We start from the raw sequence: 17,733 nt of genomic DNA, 5'->3' as shown, positions 1-17,733 counted from the left end.
TGACGAACTCTGCTCGGTCTCGATTCCAGCGTGACCGTGCTGATCGATAGCGATGAAACTTTTTCAAGAATATTCCTCGTTTCCACCGAACGCTTCTTAATCGAAATTTACCTATCCTGCTATCTTACGATCCTACTATCTAACGCTGGCGTACAATTTGCGCGTTCCATCGTTCGAGAAACGAAGAGAAAGGATAAGAAACGACAGATGCTCTTATCCAGGAAAAAATCTCTCTTGATTGTAAAAAGGAGGAAGATGGAGAGACGTGTGCGAAGAATGAAGACCGTGGCTAAAGAAATGCGCGAAATAATCGTTAGACAATTAGGTGGGAAAATGGACAAAGACGAGCAATTGGCGCAACGTTCGACCGATGTACTCGACACGATGTTACGTACTACGGTTTCTCTGTTACGCTCGGGTTTCTTGATACTTTCTCGGAAGTCTAAGACAGGCCCAAAGGACGTCTCTCTTGTCTCTTAACAGGATCGAACCGGTATCGTGGCCCATTCTCCTCAAGGAGAGCGCGTTTCGTGCTGGGAACGCGGCTCGGAAGCCCAAACTCCTTTTAGGAAACCTCTAACCCAATTTACTCATCGATCGGCTATTAAACTGAGTTAAAGCGCGGACTGCCGATCCCGCTTGGTGGAGTACCCACGGAAACTTTAAGACGTTCCTGAAAATCTACCGAGACGTGGAACGGGAACAAAGGAAGGCTCGCCCTGTCCCACCGCTCTGACCTTTGTGATCGTGGTCGCGATAACGAGACCGTGTTCCGTCTGCCGTTCTTCGCCAACTTCCTCAAACACCATCGGTCGAAAATATCGCAAGAACTTTCTTTCATACGAGCAAAACGCGACATAAGGCGAGACGCGTTTAATTCTGCGCCGCGTCGCTTTCTATCTTCGCGAGACTTGGGAAAAGAAACGAAGAAAGTGATGTCCGTGAAAATCTTGAAACTTTTAAGGATGTTTCGCGTAACGCGAAAGTGCTTCCCGTACAAACGAGTAGCCGGCATCCCGCCTTTGCTTCGGAGCGAAACGAACGCGAGCGAATTCCGAATTTATTCTCGAGACGATCGTAACGTCTCCGACCAGCTAGTCCGAAAAGAAGTTCAGAAAAATAGAAATTGTGCTGCCAGAAGACGGAAATTCGCAACGAAGGTTAATACCCGAGTAAGTTTCGAGCTTATCCCGGTCGAGGATTCAGAGAGCGCTCGGTCTGCCTCGGAGGGAAGCAATCGAATAGACGGTAGATCTTGCAGTCGAGAGGCCATCGGTGTTGGACTGCCGCGGTGGTGGCTCGTTTTACGCCTCGACGCACCTGAACATCGGAGAAGATCGGTGCCCCGAGTTAATTCGAAATTACGAGAAACGTCCTCCATAGACGATAGAGTAAACGCAAATCAGCCAAAACGGAAGCTCAGAACGAACGAATTTCTGACTTTCCAATCTTGCTTTCCGAGTCGGAAAGAATACGAAGACAGAGAATATATTTCCGTAAATAACGCATAAACAGCGCCCGCTCGCCGTCTTTTTCCTTTCCAATTCACCGACCAACCTCCGTAGTCCCTGGATATTACCCATTCCCTTTCCATTAACTTTATTATTTATTTATTCTTTGTACAGCAAAGAATTCCCATTAGAGTACAAACGGAAAGCAAATAATACGTAAAGGTCATACACGCGAAAAGAGCAAGAAAATAGAGAAAGTAGAAACTGAACAAGAAAAAGCTTGATCAACAAGTATTTACAAGACTTTGTAAATTTGTACTTTGAAAAAGAAGAGGGTAGAATTGGACGACGAATCCAAATCATTGCTGAAAGAATTCGCATATCCAGTTAACAGAGTCAGACACGGACAAGTTCCGAGTGCATCTCTGTACCAGGAAAAGTTGCGACAGCTTTAACGGCTTAATGGCTGTGTACAGGTTGATTAGATCGAGATGCTGCGAACAACGGACGGAAACGCTGACAACAATCTCGAAAAGAAACAACAAATCGAAAAAGATGTTACGAGTGTCCAAAGATCTAAAGTCGAGCTTATTCACGACAGAATGGTAGAAAGTGGCGACCGGCGCAGGAAGTCCAAGGAAGTTGCGTCGATAGCGGCTCTGTGAGGCGACCAAATAACCGTAGCGTATTCTAAACACGATCTGACCAAAACGCGATACAGCAACCTCGGGGTATCAGAATTTGTAAAGTTAGCCATGCATCGTCTAAGAGAGCCGACGGTTCTAAACGCTTTTGCGAACGCAAGAGGCGAAGTTAAGGAGGGGCGTGAAATTAATCTTAGCGTCCGCCTTAATCGATCGCCCGCGATGGTCTCTCTTTGTCGTCGTTCCCCCGGGAAAGATACTTTCGACTTAATATCGAGCGTGTTTGTTCATTTCGTAATGTTCCTTTTATACGTACGTCTCGTAAGTGGAAATCGCGAATCCAAATCGAGTACTTCGCCGAGGAGCAGAATCGCCACTCGAAGGAACTGGGGTTGAACCGTGTTGGAAACTTGGGAAAGGAAGCTGCTGAAGCGTCGAGTCGGTGAACGTTAATCCGATTAGGATTTAGTTTAGATTTTGACAAGGAACTACCCACGCTCTGCACTCTGCGCTCTGCATTTCAAGGATATCTAATCGCCGATTACGGATAAATTAATTTTGTCTTATCCCGATTTCCGCTCGGCCCACCGCTATTCGTCGTCTCCTATCGGTTTAACCATCTCTAACCGCGTATCGCTTTGGATATCTATCCCATCCGGTCTATCTATTCATCCGCCAACGTTAAATGCCACTCTATTCGTTATCTCCTCTTACACTACGCTTCCAATACTTCCAGGCTAACGATCTTCTATCTCTTCGTTTACGTTGAAAACTTTTCGCATCGTTGCGAACCAGATACTTAACCGCATGGTTATGCGCTTATTGAACGGCCGTCGAGCTTGCGCTCTGGCCACTCGTGCGTTCAGTTTCATCGTTCGCTGACAAAAATTCGTTGCCGACGCTCCACCGAATCGGTTTCACACCACGTCCCAACGACTCCGGGCAAACCTACACTGCTAAAGCGCGTCGCGTCGGTCGACTATTTTCTCTGCTAGACTATTAGGTGTTCTAATCTGTTTCTAGACGCATCGCATCGAAATCGCTGGAATCACGAACCATTGGCAAACGCGTTATTCACTGAAATAGACGCTTAATGCTGAATATCCCTCTTGTTGTTAAAGCCTCTTATCGGTGATTACCTATTAGCCTCATTGAACGAAGACCGATACGTTAAGCCTTTAGAGGATAGTAACGTAGGTCTCTTCGGAAAGAGATACGGTTCCCACAACGCGGCGTGGCGCGACGCGACGCGACAACCTGACCATCGTCGCTGCAAGATCGTGTCATTACCAGACACGAGGTTTCCCCTGCTCTTTTTTCCCCTTCTCTTTTATTCCGTCGAATGCCGTCTAATACTTCAGAGTCGATACCCGACGGCGAGCATCTCCGCTTAAGCCTCTTATCTGTAATTACTTAGAGACCCAAAAGACAGGAAAAGGAAAGGACTCGCTCCGACGAAATAAGCCCAGCATCAAACACTTTGGTTATAACCCGGAATTTACCAGCTTTCCCTCCGCAGAAGCATCGATGTTCCGCCGTTCGGCCGAGTCACCGCCGACTCGTAACTTTTTTCGCGGAAATTAAATATTCTAGCGAAGAGAGCGATGCGTCTTCCTCGATGGAGAGGATTCCGGTCCCCTTTTGCCAGAGAAGAAATACGAACCTCGAGGACAGGTTTGCGAGAAAGATAAGGAGGAAATTATGCGTGAAATACGAACGTGAAACGCGACGAGCAAGGAAATCGTTCTGAAATTTCAGCGCGGAAACGGCCATGCTTGTATTTCACCGTTAACGAATTCGAAGGAAAATTCAAAGAGACATCTTACGGTAGTTCGTGGGTCAAACGGTCTGACCGGTAGCCACGCCTTTTGTCTTGGATATTTTCCGTTTCCTTCGCTCTCCGATCTCTCCTTTAAACTACCTCTTTTCCCGAGGCTGTTTCTTTTTTTGCTCGAATAACTGTCGCGACGCCTGTAAAGCGACATTCCTTGGAAAAAATTGTTACGCGAAGCTTTCCGCCGAATACGGTCTATTTTGGAAAATTGAAAAGATCTCTTCTCGCCATTCTGTAGTATGTAACTCGACGTCAGAATTGAATCGGTGCACCCTCGGTAAAATCTCATCTTATATCCCGGAAGATACGTTGAAAGGCGCGCGCGCCAGACGAACGAAGAAGGAGAAAGAAAGTCGAAGCGAGAGAAGAAAAAGGGGTTGGATTTCGATCTTGGCGAAATTTACCGCGGCTTAGCAACATCGTACCCGTAAGTTGAGAACCGTATTATATCGTACATCGAAGATTTTTTCCCCCGAGTACTTGTCGAATAATTTATCGCCCGGCGAATAATCGCTCGCGTAACTTTTCCTTATCCAGCGAATAGTTCCCGCAGTAGGTAATGGAAACGCATGTCCCGAAAGTGAACCGGAGCCGGAACGCACGCTGACGAAGATCCGGTTCCCTTTTCCTCAAGAATTTCTGGGAAAAGTACAGGGAAGCGAACAAGTACGAGGGAGCAAACGAGGACGTCACAAAGTTACTTTCGCGGACACCTATCTTTCAAAGACATCACGAATCGGATAAAAAGAATCTCGAAGGAATAACGACGTACCGTGCGATCGAATTTGGTGGAAGGTCGGTCGAACGCTCGATTTCTCCGACCAACGAGAAGACCGAGAATGGGCGTCGCTGGTGGATATATCGTTTGCCGCGACGGTTGGATTTGTAATGGAGTTCCAGAGTCGAGCGCGATAACGAAATACGTCTTAGGACCGTCTTAGGAAGAACGTTGGTCGAAAAAATATAATTCAAGAATTCAATGCGTGTTCGTTGTTCTCGTGTTACTTTTATCGCATACCGAAATTTTTGCCCTTTTTTTCTCTCGTTCGTTCTTCGGTAAAAGTTCGGTAGTGGCCGGAGGATAGCTACGAAAACACGATGGTACTCGTTAGCCGGAAGGACGACGTCTGCGGGAATTTTAAAGCATCCTGTTTTCGAAGGAAACTGCAGGATCGATCCTCGAGTTTGGTCCAGCGAACGAAGCGTCGACGAGCCACGATGCTGTTTCGATGACAACGAGAAGGAAAACCGACTTCCTTCTGCGGTTCTCGTCCATTTCTTTTTTTTTTCTTTTTTCTTTTTTTTTTTTTGATTTTCTACTCGCTTAATTTTTCGGATGTCGCGGTGGATAGGATGAAATAACGAGAGAAAGAAAAAAAGAAGAAAAGGAGAACGAAAGAATGCTGTTAACCGAACGCTGGTCGGTAAATGAAACGGGGTGCGCTTTTGTTCTATCGCCACTGACAATGAGACACGCGATACGAGAGAACGTGGAAACGTTCCGGTAACGGAAAGCTTTGATATAGCGCGTAAAAAATTGTAGATCGATGGGACGACGCGTCATGAATCATACGGGAGTTTCACGGCACCCAGCTCGTGCCCTTTCGATTCACGTCCGTTGACGTAAAGACAGATCCGTGGAACGACAGAGAGGAAACCGATGGAAAGATCCGCAGATGGTCCGGCTGCCATATTTTTCTACCTCAAAAGGCTCATTCGTCTTTACCGTCGTTCGTGGCAATTCCTTTCCAGCCGGAGAACGACCGTTCTCTTCTTCTTATCTTATGCAACACGCTAGTTGAAAAGAATTCCTGCCCCTATTCTCCGTTCCACGCGATTGCCGGCCGACCTTCGACGTTTGCTGCGGTAAAACAGACAAGAATTATTCCTCCGCGAAAGAACGGTGCAAAGGATCGTTTTCATCTATACCCGTTATCGAGCATCCGTCTTCTTACCAGTTGAGAATAGCAACGGTGGATAGGATGTAAATTTGGTGACGTAATTTATAATATCCAATTCAGCCGATGCTTCCTTCCAACTCATATCAGACGAGTCGTCTTCCAACTATTGTCCGGTATCGAGACAGACAAAAAAAAAAATTGAAAACGTATCCTGTTTGGCGAGGTCGAGCGTTGCGTCCGGAATCGAAAAGCTGAAAGTAAGGATCCGAAGCAAGGATCGTCGATTCCCTGGGAATCATTGATTACAACTCGGAAAGAGATCCCGTGGAGTTTTGAGACTATGTCCTCCAATGTCGAGAGAGCGCCGGGGATTATTCGAGTCACGCGTAGAATTCACCGTCGTTCCCGATATTCCTGCTCCTCTACCATATCCTCTGTCCGTTGGTGGCTCTCGAACGTATACCGTTTCGAGCACCTCGGCATTCTCTCCTCTGACGTTCCCGCGTCTCGCATTCCGTCTTCCTCAAAGACACTCCCGTCCCTCCTTGAGCCAGTGAAGGCGAGATCAGACGTAATCAACATACGCGTGCTACTTCAGAAATCGAATTTCAAGCCATTTTTCCGTGATTTTTTCGGCTATCGAACCATCATCCGAGTCCGGATCACCGCTTCGGACACGATGCTCCGGGAGCTCGCGATAAAACGGAGCAAAGCGTAATTTTCTTTCTATTCGTTGATCAGAGAGGCGTCGAAATAAGAGCAGCGAATGGTTGGTTGGTAGCCGAGAAAAGCTCGCCGAACGGCTGGAAGGAAAGAACAACGGTTCGCGATGCAACGGGTACGCGCGCGAGCGCACGCGCTAGTTAACGCATGCAGCACTGTACGGTCTCTTGAAACTCGTCGGCGCGGCGCGGCGGTTCGCTTTTTCCGCTCCACAACCGAATTAATTAACGACGCACTTAGCGCGTAGAGAATGCGACCTCGTTAAACGGGCGAAGCATACTTAGCCCTCGAGCCGATACTTTCGCACGGCAGTGGAATAATTAATACAACGCTAGCGATTCGGGCTTGCGTCCATTATCGCAAATCTGTCGGTAAAGTTTCTTGTCCTTGGTCGACGCTACTTTTCCGATATTTCGTTTTCCGTAAGTGCTTCCATCGCAACGAACTTGCGCAGAGTCCCGTACAGGATTCTCGAAATCTGGATCACGGCACAACTGGGCTAAAGACGAGAGCCAAGTTTTCATAAGAAACTCGATGGATAAGAAAGACGAAGCTAACGAGACCACGGAAAGAGAGAGCGCGGATATGACTGCTCTTCGTCCTTGATAGCGCTCGACTCCTTCTCTCCTTACGATCTCTTGGTATACGTTTGACGAACCGACCGCGTCGGAACACATTTGAGGGAGAAACCGAGCGCGAAAATCACGTTCCTTTCGCGAGGAAACCACGACCGTTTCACGATCGAAACGTTCGCGATTAAGAGAGTGAAAGCAATTTCGGGAAAAGCACGAGCATCAGCCCGGCCTCTTTCTTTCATCCAAGACACGCATGCTAAAATGGCAATAAGGAAAAAGGAATTTTTGCGATTCAGAAGCGCACGGGATTCCTTTGAAAGAGTTCAGGATTGGAAGATACGTACGCGGCTCGCCTCGGAAAAGGGCTACGTTGCAAAGGGTTCCGCGAGAAATTACGAGAGAAACGGAACAAGTAAACGCGGAAAGACAGGGAAAAATACGTACTTATGAGTTCCCGAGGTACGTACGAATGGTAATTGCTCAGCGTCTCGTTATAGCTGTTCTTTCTCGTCGAAAAGGTAGACACGTCGTACTCGGTAGTTTACGATCGCAGAATGAAAACGCTCGCTACGAGAAACGAAGGAGCACGCGGAGAACAACGTTGAGGGAAAATGAGTGCCCGGAAAGAAGAAAGGAGAAAGGAGAAAGGAGAAAGGAAAAAGGAACGAAGCGAAGCACGAATAGGAGAAGAAAGGGTCGTTTTGTGCGTAGTTCCTGGATCGTAACCGATAATAACGCCGTGCCTCGTATTTCAACGCGTTCCTCATCCGCGCTGTCCATTGTCGTGATCGTTTTATCGCGTCCACTTCACCGACGCAAGTTCCAGAGACTAATAAAAAGTTTTCGGATTCGTTGTTTCCTTCGACTTGATAATAGAAGAGAAGAGTACCGTGATCGATCGATATTAAAATTACGCCGTGACGATAAAATCCGTCCTATGATGGAAATATAAAAAAGAAGTATCTTGGACGCGAACGATGGTCGGTCTTTCGACGGATATGGATCTCGCAAAAATTCTCCAGTGAATTCTTAACAGCTTCCCGAAACGATATTACGTATCTACTTAATACTACTGGCACAGCTGCTGCTGCTGCTGCTTTTGCTCCTTCTACTCCTTCTGCTCCTTCTGCTCCTTCTGCTGCTTCTGCTCCTCTGCTGCATCTATAGAGACTCAAACATTCGTCATATGGGAACGTCTTGACGGTTTCCATCATACCGGGCGCTTCGCTTTCTCGTCGTTATTTTTTCTTATTCCTCGAAAAACTGAAATGGTTATCTTTCTCAAACGTTCCCGTCTCTGCTATTTTCAATTTTAGATAGAGATTCTATCACAAAAGTCTTTCGACATTTTTCAAGCGTCGTCGGCTCAAAGCGCAAAATCGACTGGCGTAAAAGCGGCTGAACCGTTTGCTTCTTTTTCCGTAATAGGAGAAAGGCAGTCGCGCGTTCTCTGCCGCGACGCAAGGCGAGTGTAAGTACGCTACTGCGACACAGTATATGCTAGTTGTGCACGAGATCGAAATACGTTACGAAACAAACATCTTTGAAGTTGCACCGGTATTGCAACGACAACTCGATTTCAGAAACGTGTCGTCGGGTCGTTTCTCCCTGGGGGATATACCAGGATATTTTCCTACGATCTGAATACGATCTGCAACAGTTCCGGTGCACTAGCCGACTCTCTGTCGAGAGTTTTACCAGATTCGTCGCTTTGTCAATCTTTTTGGTTACCAAGTTTTCCGGAAAGTTGGTGTTTCGCCATACCTTTGAAAGAGCATCCTCGTAGCCGTCGCCGGCCCGCGCCGAGTCGATTTCACCAGCGTATTGTCGCCTCGCGAGACTACTCCCCTACGACCCACGCGAGGCCATATTTTTCTCCATTTCAAACGAATACCGCCACGTTCTTGCTCCAGTTCTGTGCTCGATTTCCTTATTCCCCCGATTCTTCCAGTTTCTTCTCCGATAACCAACTTCGTAAAAGCCGACCGTCTACATCTACATAGACAGCGTAAACAGCCTCGAATTTTTACCACGCGTTCGACTCGGAGTTTGCGTACAACTTTCGGAAAATGTTGCCTCGGGACACGAAGCGATCGTTGGTACCTTGGACGTCGCCTAACTCCGCGTAACGTCCCGAAAATATCTCCTTTATCGGACGAACGAGCGTGAAATGACTTCCGTGGGGAAACGCAAAAATTTATCCACGAACAATTTCTGCGAAAGGGCAGCGAGAATTATGTTCGCGCAACACACGCGTTCCTGATGAAGAATGGCAAATTTTACGAGCTCGTAAACGAGTCCGACGACCTCGTAACTCAACGCCGGCTCTGTTCCCGCTATTGCTTCTCGTTTGCCTCCGTGCTACCGACTCAGGAATTCCCCCTTGACATTGTTTCTGTTCCTTTTTGGCCTGCCGCGTCCTTCCCGTAATACGTTTCTCGTTAGTTTCCTATATTTCGTGAAAATTCTCTCAACACATTGAATACCACCACGGGGGATCTTCGATAACCGGCACTCAACTTGTCGGTAGCACCGTAAAAATTGGTACGAATACATAATTTGAACGAACGTTAATAATTACAAATTTTTCATTATTACCATCGTTACAACAACGGTGTAACGAAATTAATGCGGTATAAAGTATATGAAAATAGTTCTATTTATACATGAAATATAGACCTATAATATTTCAACATTATATGTATCGGGTAATAAATAATTCATCGTTGCGCCACGGGCAATCTCTGTAAAACTAGCATGGCGTTCAACGTGTTAACCCTTCGTCAATTTTCAGGTTTCATACTTCGAGGTTCTAAATGAAACAATCCCTCCATGTTTATCGAGCATCGAATATATCGTTAACGCGCATAATCGTTCGGATGAGTCCTCTCCGAGTTCGAAAGCCCCAAAGTACGAGGATCGCCTCCGAGATATTCAAACAACCGAATTAAACAAATTGCAGAGCTCGACCATTCGTTGCCCCGTTCGTTAGAGCCATTCCCCCGGGATTACGCAAATATTTTCCCTCTACCTCATTGGTTTTTCTTTTCCTTCCACGGTCTTCCGGTCTCGACGTTCCCATTTGTTTTCGTACATCGAACTCGACTCTATGCGAGGCTCGTTCCTTTTATACGCGCGCGTTAGTTTCGCTCTACCCGGAACAGTAACGTCGACGTTAACGAGACAAACGAATACGTTGGCTTCTTCCTCGCTTTCCAAGCTGTTACCCGCGTCGATATACATATGTAAGTACACGTATTACGATCCAAAATCTGCTTATTTCTAGCTACAGGACTACAATGTCGCGAACGTGTTTCACTTCTGCAAGGAATCGCGACTATCTCTTTTACTTTCCCAGTTCTTTGAAAGATCGCTATCGCAAGCTTCTAAAAATCATTTCGTAGATTCTGAGAGTACATAGATCATAGCAACGTTCCCAGTGGTAGATCCTATTTGCGGTAGAGAACTTATGGTCGTGCGAGAAACAGCGTGATTCTCCAACGCCGAGTAAATTCCGTTTTGGTTAAATCGCCGCGAAATCGGAAGCCGTCTCTCGATCCGACCAAACCTGTGGAGAATTCGCGTTACAGATAAGGAAGGCCGCGTTGTTTTCGCTAGCTCAGGCAAACGTTCGACCTATTTGCAAAATTTCCATCGTAAATTCGGGACGTTGCGAGGTGTCTTATTTCCACTCGAAACCGATCGTTGGCCACGTCTGTATCGACGTAGATCGAATATTTCGGAGCAGAAGCAAATTTCGACATAATTTGACGCGGCTTTGTCGAAAGACGATGTCGCAAGACGAAACGAGAAATTCGATGGAAGCGACTAACTGCGAAACCGCGAATCGCTGTCTATCCGATGTATCTCGATATCGTTTAGCTTTAACGTCGCGTCAGTCGGATACGTCGGCTACAACTTCGGCTGTAACGGACTTTACTGTCTTGTAAACTTGTATCGTTGACATTTTTGCGGAAAGAACCGATCGCAAGGATAACCGTAAAACTGATATTCGCGTTAATCGTTGCTATGAAATAAATCTGCGGATAATCCATAAAGCGAACCGACGATTTAACGGAAGCTCTCCGTCCAATTTCCCTTTGGCATCGTTACTTTCAACCACAGAAAGGAGGAAGAGAAAGTGGATTTTTCGGTGTTTCGAATGGACGTGTTTCCGTATGGATATAAATCCGGTGGCTAAATCGGTGTGCAATATGCGGCTATTATCTACAGACGTTGCACGAATCGAGCCGCAAACGTTGCAACGTAGAGGCATTCTCCGCGAACGAAAAGCGGCGGCGTTCCTACGCTCGATATCGCTTTTGTTTTTTGCATCTGTGTCGAGAGCCTCTTCTGTCGGCTGTGCGAAAAAGAAAGGGAGAAAGAAAGAAAGAAAGAAAGAGAAAAAGTAGGCGAAGCTCGCCGTCTTCGAAAGCGGAAGAAGCATTTCACGCGGGATTGAGAATTCAAAGCGGTCGGATAATCCGTTCGCCGTTCACCGGCATCTATTTTTTCTCGCTCTTCTCGCCACCCTCTCCTCGTTTCTCTTCTTTTTTGTCTCGTTTCGTTGATCGCACGATAGGAAGTTGCGCGGAATGCTGCTGCTTACGGATCGTGCTGGCTGAGAAATTCCCTCTAAAGAATCCACAAAGAAGAAACCGAAAGAACGTTCGAGGAAAAGTAATGCTTCGTAGCAACTCTGTGCGGACCAGCTACGCCAACTTCCGAGATCTCTACCGATCTCTTTCGAAAACGCTAAGAGAAAAGCCTGAGAGAACGGATCGGAACGCCATCCCTTTTCCAAAGAGCTTGGGGCCTCCACTCGCTCCATGTATCCTTGGTAGCCGCGCGTCTTCCCTTCGATTTAAAGCTCCGGAACGCGCGTGTCGCGTTTACAAAAATAAGAATAAAGATAGAAACGCGCGATACCAAAGATTCCTTCCTGACCTGGGAAACGTCGGAATAATTTAAGTGAAGAAAGAAGGGCACGCGCGTAGGAACACGCTGCATGTTGCGCAGAACGTATCGTGCTTCGGGACCGGAAATTATCTCGATGAGACCGTACCTGGCTGCAAGGACAAGGGTAGCCATTACCCACGACAAGAAAAGCAAACGATCACGGGCTTCCGGACTTCCACGGTGAAACGTTACGGACCGTCGTCGGTCTCTTTCGTTCTGGATACGAGCTCGAGGATTGCTTGTCAAACGTAAACGTTTGACGTTGCGACAAGAAAAATGGACGACGAAAAGCGGAAGGAAAACAAGAGGTATGAGAGACGAGAAGAAGTATCGAGAGCGGAGAGAAGAGGATAGAGAACAGCGAGAAAAGCGATGAACTCTCGCACGGTATTTTTCGATTCGTCTTCCTCGGTCACGTTCATCTCGAGTCCGCGGCGTTCGTAAAACATCCAATTTCCGTAGAAGGTGCAAACCATAAAACGCCCATGGTGTTTCCATTTCGAGCCGGCAGAGAAAGACTCATGCAGGAATTTTTATCCGACGACTTTTATTTATATATACCGTCGCCTGACAAAAATGAACGTTCCAAAGTGAAGCTGCTTTTTAGAACAAAACGCAACGGAAGCAGTGTATATATCCGCCGTTCCATGGACATTAGACAGAGTCAATTCATGTTCATTTCCGACGAGTTAATTACTTTCGCGAAAGTTGTCGGTCGACAGAAGCAAGACAAACAAGATTGCCAGTGTCCTCGCATTGGATTTTTTCTCGGTATCATTTTTTAACGATACGCCCCATGCATTAGCTGGTCCCAAAAGTTTCTTTCGTTTTATAAGGAAATAATAGGCGCATAACGCTTTTTGTTGTATAATATTTTATACGAATTACGTATGATTCATTTTGTTCTAATGGAATAAAAATGATATAAAAGGAAAAACTTTTGTGCATCTATTATTTCCTTATAAAACGAAAGAAACTTTTGGGACAACCTGACACGACACTCGTCCTTTTTGTCCACTGCTAAATTCCTCGACCGGCGATTGTCTCATTGCTTCAACAGGAAAACAGGGAACATTGACGACACCGTAAGCGCAACGTACCTGGACGGAAGAAAGTAGAAATTCCAGAACAAAAAGACGTATGTATGTACGGACACAAAGGCGTGATGCAGTAGCGTTAAATAATTTGTCCAGCGAAATTGTACGGGTTCTTTGTCGGACTGGCTGCCTTAGCGGCAAAATTATTAATTCTCGCACAGAAAGCGGAAGGTCGTTTCTCTTGCTTCGTATAAATTATTTCATCGGTGCGACATCGGCGTCGAGAAACGGACTGCTGTGACGCACACCCTTCCGTAACGAATGTACGACGACCAACTTAACAAAGTACGACTCTAGAGGAAAACTCTGGAAACGTAATCCGTCGCCAGACAGTCGGTGCAACGCTTTTTCGTCCAACGTGTACGCGTGAGCCGAGTCGCTCTCGTTCTCTGAACTCTCGACGCGCTTGTAAATAAGCTTCGTAGATCTCTTTAATTAAAATGTAGACCTGAATCGTCACTTCGCCCTCCGGTTACAAAAGTCAAAAATTTATGAATCGATGAACGTGGGAAAGAATGACAAGAATTTTCGAGCTGGAGTTGCGTTCTTTCAAATTCCCAGATGAAACCTGAATACCCAGTTTGTAGATCGCTAAAACGACTGCGATCCTCCCTGCAGAATATAAGAATCCTTGCGTGGCGAATGTAAAATGAACGACGAATACGATTACTCGTCGACGATGGACGTTTGTTGTCGCACGTTTGGGTGGCGCGTGTAGACTCGTCGCAAGTTATTGCTGAAAAATCCAACGGAAAGTAGAATTTCAGCGGCAGGGACGTTTCGAAGAATACACAAAGTGATACGTGCGGCGCATATACGAGCGTATACAGCATATAACGGGCACCATGACTGCGGCATGTTCGCATAAAAACAATATTGCTTCCACCTACGACAGAGGAATTTTCCTAAATTTTTAACGGTAATCGTTACGTGGCCGCCATGGTACGGTGGTGTGTTCCTCGACCAACCCTCTACGGCTCGACCTAACACACGTCTGCCTACCTGCTACCGCTGTTAAACACTTGCGCTACCGAGTCCCGAGGATAGCGTACAAAGAGTAGAACGCCGCCGCGAGAATTCAATAGATTCGAGTCGTTCAAACACTTTCCGTGTTCGTAAGCCTAGCACGCTTTCGGTCAAATGTAAAATATTCTTCGAGCTCTCGTGTTATCCGGCGAACTACCCTCGCTTGGCCGCCGACGATTTGCTTAACGTAACCAAATTGTATTTCCGACGGATTGGCATTTGTTTAAAGTGCCGCGGACAAGAAACGTGTTGCCCAGAATCGAGCGTCAAATTAAATTCATCAACCTTGAAAGCGACCATCTGTCCACCCACCGATAATGGATAATGGATAATAGAGAATAAACAATAGCCGTAACACGTATAAATACATTCGAAACTGATGATTGCCATTTTTGCAACTCTTATTAACGGAGAGGCCATTTGAATCTCAGCACCGCGTTTTATCGCGAGTTCAAAAGTTCCATGGTCAGGTTTATTCAGAGTGCTGCGTGCTTGTGACGCGCAACCGACGCGAAATTAAATAAAAATTTCCGAACCGTTCGACTCGAAATATTGCAAAATATTTGTAGGGACAAAAAAATTTGTCTCGATTACCATAACAGGTATCGAATCACGGTGTTATATATCGCTGACTCTCGCAACATTTGATCAATACGCGACAAAGCCAAAAAAAAAAAAAAAAAAAGATGGTTACCAGGCGATGGTAACGCAATCGATAGAAATATCGTTCTTGATATATGGCAGTAGCACGGTAATATTCGTAATTCTTAAAATATCGCGAGCATTACGTCACACTGTCGATAACTTTTCCCGGATAATACCGTTAATACGCTAATACACTAACTTGCGACCATATTATTTATCGGTGATTCGAATTTTCCACGACTGGTCAAGGTGTGTATCGTTTATAAACTGAATCAGTAATTTCCAAGCATTTACGACCATCGATTCCCCCTTTTGTTTGCCGTATCGTAACTAATATAGATAAGCGATAGATAATTGTCCGTGAAACGGAAAGAATTCGGTATTTCCGAACACCGTGCGATCGAAGGAAAATCGAACGAAGAAAAAAGATCAAAACTTTTTAGACAGCAAAATACCCGAGTCCGAATGAAAAAGAGGTAGAAAAAGTCGCTGTAATTCATATACCTATAAAAAGTCAAAGAAACGTAACTTCGACGCGAGAACAAATAGCAAATTTAAATCTATAGGCACGTACCTGTCCACGAAGGGGAAAAGAGGAAGTACGTGGCCGAGCACGTCGCGGCCCGATAGCGTCGGAGAATATCCTGCAAATGGTGCATCCGGATCGTGGCAAGGAAGGTGATAGCTGCTCTCTGTCGGTTATACCTTTACCTATATCTATATCGATGTAGCTACACATAACGGTTTGCACGCAGCCTCCGTTGAAAACGTATAGCAGTATAGCCATATACATACACACGACTGAATATTCGCTCACACAGAGATGGACAAACACGCATGGGTAAACAAATGGTAGTCGGATGGTGTGGAACGACAGCTCGACGCGACGCGACGCGATGCGACGCTTCGACTATACGACGATGGCGCGCATCGTTTCGATGCACTCTCCGACCAAAAGAGACAAACCACCCTGGACGAATATAGGAACGAGACGAGGTGTGTTAGCGATACCAAAATCGACGAACGCATCGCACGTGACGAGATTGAAACTGCACTCTGAAATTCTCGCTTCTTCTCGAGCGTCGCGTGTCCAATCGCGGAACATCGAATCACCGTATACGATTCAAAGTGAAACGACAGTGGCTAGCACGGAATCGCTGGGTCGAGCCAGTCGCGAGTTTTAAGACTTTTTTATACCGTTCGCAGATTGCCCAAGGAAAAATGTACGAGAATCGGGAGAACATTGGCGATCCTTTGGGTATTTAGTCGTGGGATTAGCAGCGTAATTCGTCGTTTTTCTTATCTCTTGGAGGCCACGATGCGCGGTTTCAACGTAATTCCCCCGACACCGTGATATAAAAGTTTACGATCGAAATTCGCCAGAGGGTCTGTGCCGCGATATACACGGACGTAAAACCGAGAACCGTTCCCCGTTTTATGGTACTCCCCCGATACGATGAGATTCGGACGAATCATCGGCGTCTCGTGACTCGCGTCTTCCGGTTCCAGTCGACTAGAATTTGGGTAAAAGTTTTCCAGGTTGCTTGTGCGAACGCAAGCTATGACCGAGCTTCGCATGCGTTATTTCCCCCTCGTTTTACCTTTTACCTTTCGCCTTTCACCTTTCACCTTTCCTCCTTGACCCAGCTACCGCTAGCGTGGTGGCGAAGGCAAGGATTGGCGAAGGGATTCAGTCAAGAGCAAGCGAGCATCTTATATCGCGACCGCGCGAACCGCGTCTAACCTTCTTCCGCCTCTGCAAAACCAGTAACACACGAAACAGTGTAAATCGAGCTCTCCGGAGTTTTGCTTATTTACGCGCTGCTTTGCAAACAGCAGAAAGCCTTCTCGAGAGAACCGACTATGTTGCAATGTTACGAGAGAGCCGTGAGCAGCATTCTTATAAGATTTCGTGCATAAAGAAAAAATTGCATCCAAGGACAAGAAATTACGATCTCGCGGAATACGATGTACAATTACGAGTTGTTTCATAGTAAATTATCATTGCTAACCAATCTGCAAAACACGTAACACCGATTTTGCGAAAATATCATGTACATAGAGGAAAACCATTCTACCTCGTCTACGTTCATCTACGTCGTACAAGCCACTTATCGGTTAAGAAGTGCGAATACACCGATATCAAAAAATAGAAAATGTGAAGACCTACAAGAGATATTATAGGACTTGGCAACTGGAGCTCGTTCGAAGAGCGGGATATTCCCTCGGAAAATTCAACACATTCGATTCGAAACAATAAAGACAGAATGCTGTTTTCCTGGGAGAACGAAACGGTTGGCGGAAGAACAATGGCTAGTGGAAGGAACACTACGCTTAAAGGAACAGCAAGGCCAGCTGGAAGATGTCAAAGCGGCGAGTAAACGCGCTATAAAGGGTCGCGCTATGAATGCCGGTATTAGTGCCGCTAAGCTACCGTCTTGGGCAGTCCGACTGTAATCTTGGTCGAGATTACGACGTACGTCTTTGGAGCATCCTTAAGAGATCGGCGACTCGTTCGCTTCTTTCTTTGCTCTCGAACTTTTGTACCGTCATGGCTCGCATCCGCACCGAAATGGTAATCGTTCCGAAAGAAAAGATGCAAAAAGGAGAATTCGTTGGTAATCGCATCGCAAATTGAGCGACGCAATTTTGCGATTGTCGTTCAATCTGGACGATTAAGAAGGCGTTTCTCGATCGTCGATGGGAAAAAGTAAATGAACGGATACAATTTGGAAACGATGACGTAGCGAAAAACGTTCCAAGCATCCATACCTGTCTGGGAAACAATCTATTTGGCACCGTGAAGAGACGACAAATATATACCCGTGCGTTGCCCACTACAATTAAAAGATGAAAGTGCAAACAAGAACATTTGTTC

General features: G+C 46.2%; 1 protein-coding gene across 3 annotated transcripts in view; it reads left to right on the top strand.

Annotated features, from left to right (window-relative positions):
- The window catches only part of LOC132913021 (nephrin-like), a 99,412-nt gene that overhangs the window by 30,267 nt on the left and 51,412 nt on the right, over positions 1–17,733 (top strand). The window lies entirely within an intron of this gene.

Source organism: Bombus pascuorum, chromosome 12 (genome assembly GCF_905332965.1).
Source record: "Bombus pascuorum chromosome 12, iyBomPasc1.1, whole genome shotgun sequence".
NCBI lineage: Eukaryota > Metazoa > Arthropoda > Insecta > Hymenoptera > Apidae > Bombus > Bombus pascuorum.
This window is presented reverse-complemented; position numbering and strand designations above follow the sequence as displayed.